This window comes from Electrophorus electricus, chromosome 16, assembly GCF_041902795.1.
Source record: "Electrophorus electricus isolate QZ-2024a chromosome 16, ASM4190279v1, whole genome shotgun sequence".
Classification (NCBI taxonomy): domain Eukaryota; kingdom Metazoa; phylum Chordata; class Actinopteri; order Gymnotiformes; family Gymnotidae; genus Electrophorus; species Electrophorus electricus.
The window spans coordinates 4,915,001-4,922,646 of NC_137512.1; the positions used below are offsets into that span (position 1 = coordinate 4,915,001).

At 43.9% G+C, this 7,646-nt stretch overlaps 1 protein-coding gene across 3 annotated transcripts in view; it reads right to left on the minus strand.

Moving 5' to 3' along the window:
- The window catches only part of si:dkey-237h12.3 (teneurin-3), a 107,987-nt gene extending 107,305 nt beyond the window's left edge, over positions 1–682 (minus strand). For 2 of the 3 annotated variants that reach the window (XM_081698578.1, XM_081698577.1), the window contains exon 1: positions 411–678. The gene's annotated coding sequence lies outside the window, so the exon portion shown is untranslated. Of the gene's footprint in view, positions 1–410 lie in introns of all 3 variants that reach the window. The other variant, XM_081698579.1, reaches the window with a different exon arrangement.
- Positions 683–7,646: the final 6,964 nt, after the last annotated feature.

The following is a 7,646-nucleotide window of genomic DNA, read 5'->3' on the forward strand; positions in this document are numbered from 1 at the left end:
TGGGGAATGAGACAGGCTGTACGCGGTACTCGACTCTGTGTTTTCCGTCACTGGACGACTGTGCAGCCGATCGCAGATCGCTGACTGCCGAAATGGCCGTGCTGTGTCGGGGCGAGTCTTCAGCACAATTCAGTGACGCTCGTTTAGATTCGGCGCCTGTCTGGGTAACGCGCTCAGCAGACTGCGTAATCGTGCACAAGTTTGTTCAGCATCCACGCAACTGCACTTGAGAAAAATGCATTGTGTTACCGAAGTGCACGCAGCTCATGCAAACTCGTCAATGACGAATTATGCGTGCTGTGTAAGATTGCGTTATTCAAAATAAGTACGGTGCACGAACGCCAGTCTGAGAAATTCCCTACACTGCAAGACCCGAGATCAGACCCCTGGGTAATAATCTTAGTACTCACCTCCAGCGATTCACTTCAGGTTTCCATCGTCGCGGACAGCATGACAAACTTCAGCAGCAGGCATCCAAACTTATGCACAGCAGCGATGCAATGACAGGATTACAGCAGCAGATTCCCCGCAGTCACGCCTTCCGCCCCGTTTCTGAGCGCGCACTTGGCTAAGTGAGCTCGATCTGGGTGGAATTCCTCCGCTAAACTACCCAAACCCTACCCTGCGTTACCAACACCCGGACTAAAGAAACGCTGGCTCAGACGGACTCAGAAACACGTGTCATACGGCGCAGGACCGTAACACTTCTCTCTCTCTCTCTGCGACGCGAGCCGCGGGACAGGGGCTGGAGAAGTGACCGGCGCGCTCGCGGCGCTGCGGAGAGCTTTTGTCACCGCGCGCTGTCTGTAAGCCCGGCTACACTAACACCATCTCCACGAGCGGAATATCGCTATGGATGCGCATCGATTTAAAACAACAACAACAACAAAACAAAACGAAAAAGACAATGCAAAAAGATGACTATTCAATTTCCCATAGTACACTGCAAACACGCATCCCTGATGTTCCTGCAAAGAATGTATGATGGTTTTGGTGGACTATAAAGAAAAATAAGAATTATTATTAAGAATTATTGCTGATGGTGTTGTTTTCACAATATTTCAATTTATATTATTAATTGTATTAATTTCTCAAGAATCATATATATATATATGATTCTTGAGAAATTATATATATATATATATATATATATATATATATATATATATATATATATATATATATATATATATATATATTCATAATAATTTTTTAAAAATGGGTTAATTCATTGGTGGAATGAGCCATCATCATCGTCAAGTGTTGCTCTGTGCATTTGCCCCAGTGCAGGGGACCCTGCACCCCTCATCATAGGGTTATGTGAAAAGCACATGACATATGAATCGGCGTTTGATGCCTGTGAAGTGACAGCTCTCAGACTGCCCGAGTGCAAAGAATAAAGACCATTCATTACAAAAGCCCCTTTTCCCGCTCAGAGGAAAGACTTTAGTGCAACAGCACTTGCTCTCCTGCTCCCTCGCTCACCCTCTCATTCTCACCCGACTTTCCGTCTCCATCTGTCTCTCTTCCTCTCACTTACTGCCTCATGTTCTTCACTCTCTTTCATTTCTCTTATTACACCCTGACACTTTTCACAAATCTTTCACACTTTCTCTCTCTCTCTCTCTCTCTCGCACCCCCCTCTCTCTCTCTCTCTCTCTCTCTCTCTCTCTCTCCCTCTCTTCTGTAAGAAGAATGGTGTCCAGTGAGAGCAGAATCCAGTGTCCAGAGGCCCTGGACCAATATGGCTGCTGAGGCACAACACCACCACCACCACCACCACCCCCTCCACCGAAGACTCAATGCTGCGATGGAATTATCTGTCACGGCAAGCCGTGTCCTCCCCACCTACCACAGTCTCCGCAACCCTGTAAGCATGTCCAGCGCTTTCCTATCACAAACCTTTGTTATCCGCATGAACGCTGGTTTGAATCAGCAGCCTGCTCAGTCCTCTACCTGAAGAGCCCGAGTAGAGACCAGTACTCCCCGCTGAGTGCCGGTGTGTAATATGGGGCACTTCAGGCTACCTAAACAGGCACACTTACCACCTGTTCTGATAACTATCCTCTTTGGGTGTGTATAGGTTCATAATCTCTTTGTGAAAGTACAATACAGCTAAAAAAAAATAGACCTGCACCAACACCTTCCAAGCAGTGAAATTTCATATTCAACACTTGAGTGCCAGTAGTAAATTACAGCCTGGAAATGTTGCAAATTGCCTTCACCAAATTTCCATTTTAGGACACATCTTATCGTAGACTTCTGAAAGGTGTTTAAGTAAGATGATTACCAAAAACATTCAAATCTCAGTAGCCTGGCATAGTCTTTAACTCTGTAAGCCATTTAAACAACTTGTTCATGGCATCCGATACACACCGGAGTTGCAAAGGAGTGTTCAAAGCACCTTTCACATCAAATTTAAAATCAGGACTTCATGTAAAAAAAAAACTATTGCATATCATATATGTTCACATCATTTAGTTTTGAAGACTGCTCAGCATAACCTTTCTGATTTGGAAGTTTAAAAAAAATGCAGTCATTTTTTTAAATAAATAGACTACAAGGTTTTGCCTGAAAGAACTAGACTCCTCTGTAGAGTTCCTCTCCAGATTTGCACAGATGGTTTCTGCAGTACTCACAAGATCACCACGACCTGAATGGGGCCCATTACAGTGTGCATGCATATGCCAAATGGTACCTTTTGCATGTGGAGTCCTCTGTCCAGTTTTTCAGCAGAGCACTAAAAGGGCACTAGAGACTGATTCATTTCCCTTCATCTAATGGAGTCTTCTCCTCAGTTATGAATGTCAGGGCAGTGTTGCAGCGTAGCTGAAAATGAAGACAGAAACAAGACAGAATATTCCTGCTCCTTTTTTTTTCATTCCAAATTTGCCTGTAACCACAAGTCTTGTTTACTGGATTAAAAAAGGACTGGAGACACAAAAATACGAAAACAAAACCAAAACAAACAAAAAACACTGCACAGGACTACAGCGTGTCATACAGTATGTAAATACATCACATCTTTTAAAATGTTTATTCTTTTAAAATATGTACATTTTATTTTCTTTTTTTGTTGTTATTGATGTTGCTGCTGCTGTTATTAAAAATACTGTACAATATAAACATTTTATCAAATAAATATGAGGTTGTATTTTTACTGTTAAATAATAAAAAGCAAACACAATGCTGTTGGTTTTGCAGGCAAGACATAATGGATGTAATATGAGAAATTCGGGTTTGATTATGTTTCAGACCAGTGGATGTTTAAAATATGGATATTTAGGGCCAACAGCATTATAAAGCCTCTCCAGTACTTCACAGATTTATTCTGTATATTTTACATGGCCATAAAAACCCACCATAAACTCTATTTCACCACCTGAACAGGAAAATGTGTAGTGTAAATCTGTAAAACTCCATTACCATGTATTTGGAAGAGTGCACAGTAAATGTTGATAATTAGTTCCAGCTAAGTAGTAGAGAATTTTGGCAAATAATATTTAATGTGCCAGTGAAAACCAAACATAAAAAAACATAAACAAAGGAAAGAAAATGTAGAACATTACTACTGTTACACATTGTTAAATAGATCATTTATGTGCAATCAAACGTGTATAAAATGTCTATAAAATGCATATTATTCTTATTTTTATTAGTTATAGCATTATTATTGTTGTTATTATTATTATAATGATCATCCTTATAATACTCATAATTGTTGTTGTTGTTGTTGTTTGATTTAATTGTGCTTTAAATCTGTGCATGCCCATATATTTTGAAATCTGCTTCTAAAACATCATGGCACTGATCATCTGTGCGGAAGTTAAAGCAGTACTGTCAATAACAGCAGGCAGGAAGGTGGCTGTGTAGAGCTCCACACAACAGAGAATAGTTCAACCTAAGCTACGATCCCTGGGAATGAGTGTAAGAGTCATGGAGACAGATGACTGGTCAATGACGATCTCCATAATCGTTAGTCCCCTGGTGATTCATCAAGCCAATGACACTTCTGCCCCTAATGCTGCATTTTTCCAGGCCGCCGTTGAGCAGCATGCGTGCTGTGATTTCCTCCAGAAGGATTGATTATACCCAGTCTGTCTGCCCCATGCATGAGGGGGCGTGGGGCTGCATTTGTGTGTGCAAGTATGTGCACACGTGGGTATGTGTGACAGAAAGCGCAAGAAAAAGAGAGAGAGAGTTATGAGTGAGTTAGTAAAAAGTCCGTTATTAAGTTCATAGAGAAACAAGTTTCGAGTTTTAGGCAACCCCAAACCTTCCAAACCTGCACGCACACACGCACACACGCACACATGCGCACACACACACACACACACACACACACACACACACACACACACACACACACATTTTGCTTGTAAAAATAATTCAAATAAAATGAGGGCAGTCTGGAGCCAGCCTGGGCAGGTGGCACCTTCATGACACTAAATTAAATAGGCAGAGCCTGAACAGCAGCAGACTGCAGACCAGCCATAGAGCAGCCATGGAGCATGCATAGAGCATTCATAGAGAAGCCATATAGTGTACATAGAGCATATATAGAGCAGCCATAGAGCATACATATAGCGTGCATAGAGCAGCCATGGAGCATGCATAGAGCATTCATAGAGAAGCCATATAGTGTACATAGAGCATATATAGAGCAGCCGTAGAGCATACATATAGCGTGCATAGAGCAGCCATAGAGCATGCATAAAGTGTACATTCAGCAGCCATAGAGCATACATAGAGCAGCCATCGAGTGTACAAATAGCAGCAAAAGAGCATACATAGAGTGTACATAGAGCAGCAATAAAGCGGTCATGGAACAGCCATAGAGCAGCTATAGACCAACCATAGAGCAGTCAAAGACCTGCCATAGAGCAGACATAGACCACCCATAGAGCAACCGTAAAGCAGCCATAGAGCAGCAATTGTGCAGTGATCAGCAAAAGTATCATCTCCAGCCACACTGTCTGCCAGCAAGGTGTCACTGGATCCCTGCTGCTGTGTTTAATTAGAGAATGAGTCAGGCTCGTTCCCAGGCCTTGCTCTGATCATGTAATCCTCCTCTAAACAGAGCCTGATCAATACTTAATAAAGCTCTGGAACAATCAATCCAGCACAGAAACATGGTGGAGAAAAACCACAGGACAGAATGTGGGTGCTGCTTTCCTGTACCAGTCGGATCTCTGTTCCGTAAGTGCACTGCGGACAGACGTGCTGGAGTGACATTTATCAAAGTGAATGTTGAGGATTTCACAGGCTGTTTACTAATTGAATGGGGAATTACAACAAATACTAAACCGAGGAATGCCTCATCTGTAAACACACATGCGCACACACACAAGCCCACATACACACACACATACACACAAACGCACATAAACTGAGATAGGAAAAACAAAAAAGAAGAAAGGCAATGAATGTAGGTTGTTACGCTGGCAGCATGGTGTAACAAAAACCATCACCCAATAAAGAATGATGCCTTGGTTTGTGTTCTTGTGTGTGGGTGGGTGGGTGAGTGAGCAGTGAAATCTCCTCTCCTGGCATACAACTCCATTATCCTCTTACAATCTCCAGTCAGTGAAAGGAATAAAAGCCACCCACCACTTCAAAATACTCAAGATGGCCACGCGGTCGGGGGCAAAAGTTTGTAATTAAGGAAATAATTATGTTCATATGTGCCCTGAAATGAGAGGAGATGGAGGCAGTGCTGGCTGGAGACAGTCTACCGAAGCCCTGAGCAGCGGGGAGTTGATTTAATAGAGTGGAAATTGCACTCGGATGGAGGGCTTAGTGCCTCCAGTGCTCTGAATGGTTCACAGTCAGGACGCTGGGCCACGGCTCTTAGCCATGGACGTTTAAAAAAAGCGCACCACTTTGAAAAAGTCCCGCGCTTGCCTACGTACCTGCCTCGCCCCTGCCAGGTTTGTTCTTTCAGACCCGGGCTGACACAGACAGATCGGTGCACCTAGTAATACAGCGGGTCTAAAAGTGAGCCGTCACTCCAGTGGTGCCCTGTAGGCGGTACAGGGCCGGCGGTATGTGTGTCTGGTGGGGTGTGTGTGGGGGGGGGATTATGATTAAGAGTGGAGCAGGGAATTAGCTGTGTTCTCTGCCCAGTGAAAGATGATGACGACAGCATCTCCTCACAAACAGCAACACAAGCCTTGAAGACTCCAAATCAGGAAACATTAAAAAAAGAGGCTATAGTTCAGAACCCTTGCCAAAAGCAGACTTTCTCTCTCTCTCTCTCTCTCTCTCTCTCTCTCTCTCTCTCTCTTCTCTCTCTCTCTCTCTCTCTCTCTCTCTCTCTCTCTCTCTCTCCTTTTTCTTTATTTTTATGCCCTTGAAAAGTCTGGTCAAGTCACAGTGCGGCTCTTAACCCCTTTTTCCATTCCAAACATTTCAATTGTCTCTATCAGAGAAGATGCACATGCACCCACGCAAACACACACACACACACACACACACACACACACACACACACACACACACACACACACACACACAGACACACACAGACACACACACACACACACACACACACACACATTCTCTGTGCATGGATTCAACCTTTGCCCAATCACCCAATTAAAACTGTTCCTCTGCCTTTTCTACAGATAATTACCCTCTCATCTGACTAGGACCTGTCACCAAGACGCTGCTCTTTCTTTCTGCAAGCTTCTGCAGCATAAGAGAGAGAGTAAAAGACACTTTTGATTTCTTTCCTTTCTTTTGTCTCTAGGCTTCAGTGATTATAAAATACACAGGGTCACAGCAAACGGGCGTGCAGTGCACTGTGTCTGTTAGAGGCAGTATTACAGAGGGGGAGGAGACTACTGTGCAAATGGAGGGGGTGGAGTCAGGAAGAGCTCCTCCCATAGAGGCAGCCAGTAGAATATGAATGAAAGGCCCAGTTACTGAGCGTAAATTATTTTAAAATGTCTTTAAAACAAGTCTGTTGGATTAAAACTTCTGCACAATCCCAAACCAAATATGTATTGCCTTATTAGTGTGCTTGTACATATGTGTTGATGTGTGTGTGTGTCTGAGTGTATGTGCACTGTGGAGGGAAGCATCTAACCACAGCAGATGTGAACGTACGCCAGATTATGAACCCATTACTCTAACACAGAGTGGGTCACTGCAGTAATCTACCTATAAAAGAACACCGACAATCAATAGTCCACACACATCTCATTACGCAGGTGAAACTCACATTCGTCTCTGCTCTCTGCCTTCTCCCTGCCTGCAGATGAAATTGGGTTAGCAATGATTACCTGACTCAGGTAGAACTCTCACTGCCCTGAGGCTTATTAACAGACATAGTGACGGACAGAACGAGGGCCAAACCTGCTTTCAGCTTTCAGCATCGTACAGCTTATAGCCCTGCTGCACCCCTCAGCGCAACCCCACCTCTCTCTGTCACTCCCAGCGTCACTCTCTCACCCTGTGGTTTACCCTCTCTCTCTGTCACTCCCAGCGTCACTCTCTCACCCTGTGGTTTACCCTCTCTCTTTGTCACTCCCAGCTTCACTCTCTCACCCTGTGGTTTACCGCCTCTCTCTGTCACTCCCAGCGTCACTCTCTCACCCTGTGGTTTACCCTCTCTCTCTGTCACTCCCAGCGTCACTCTCTCA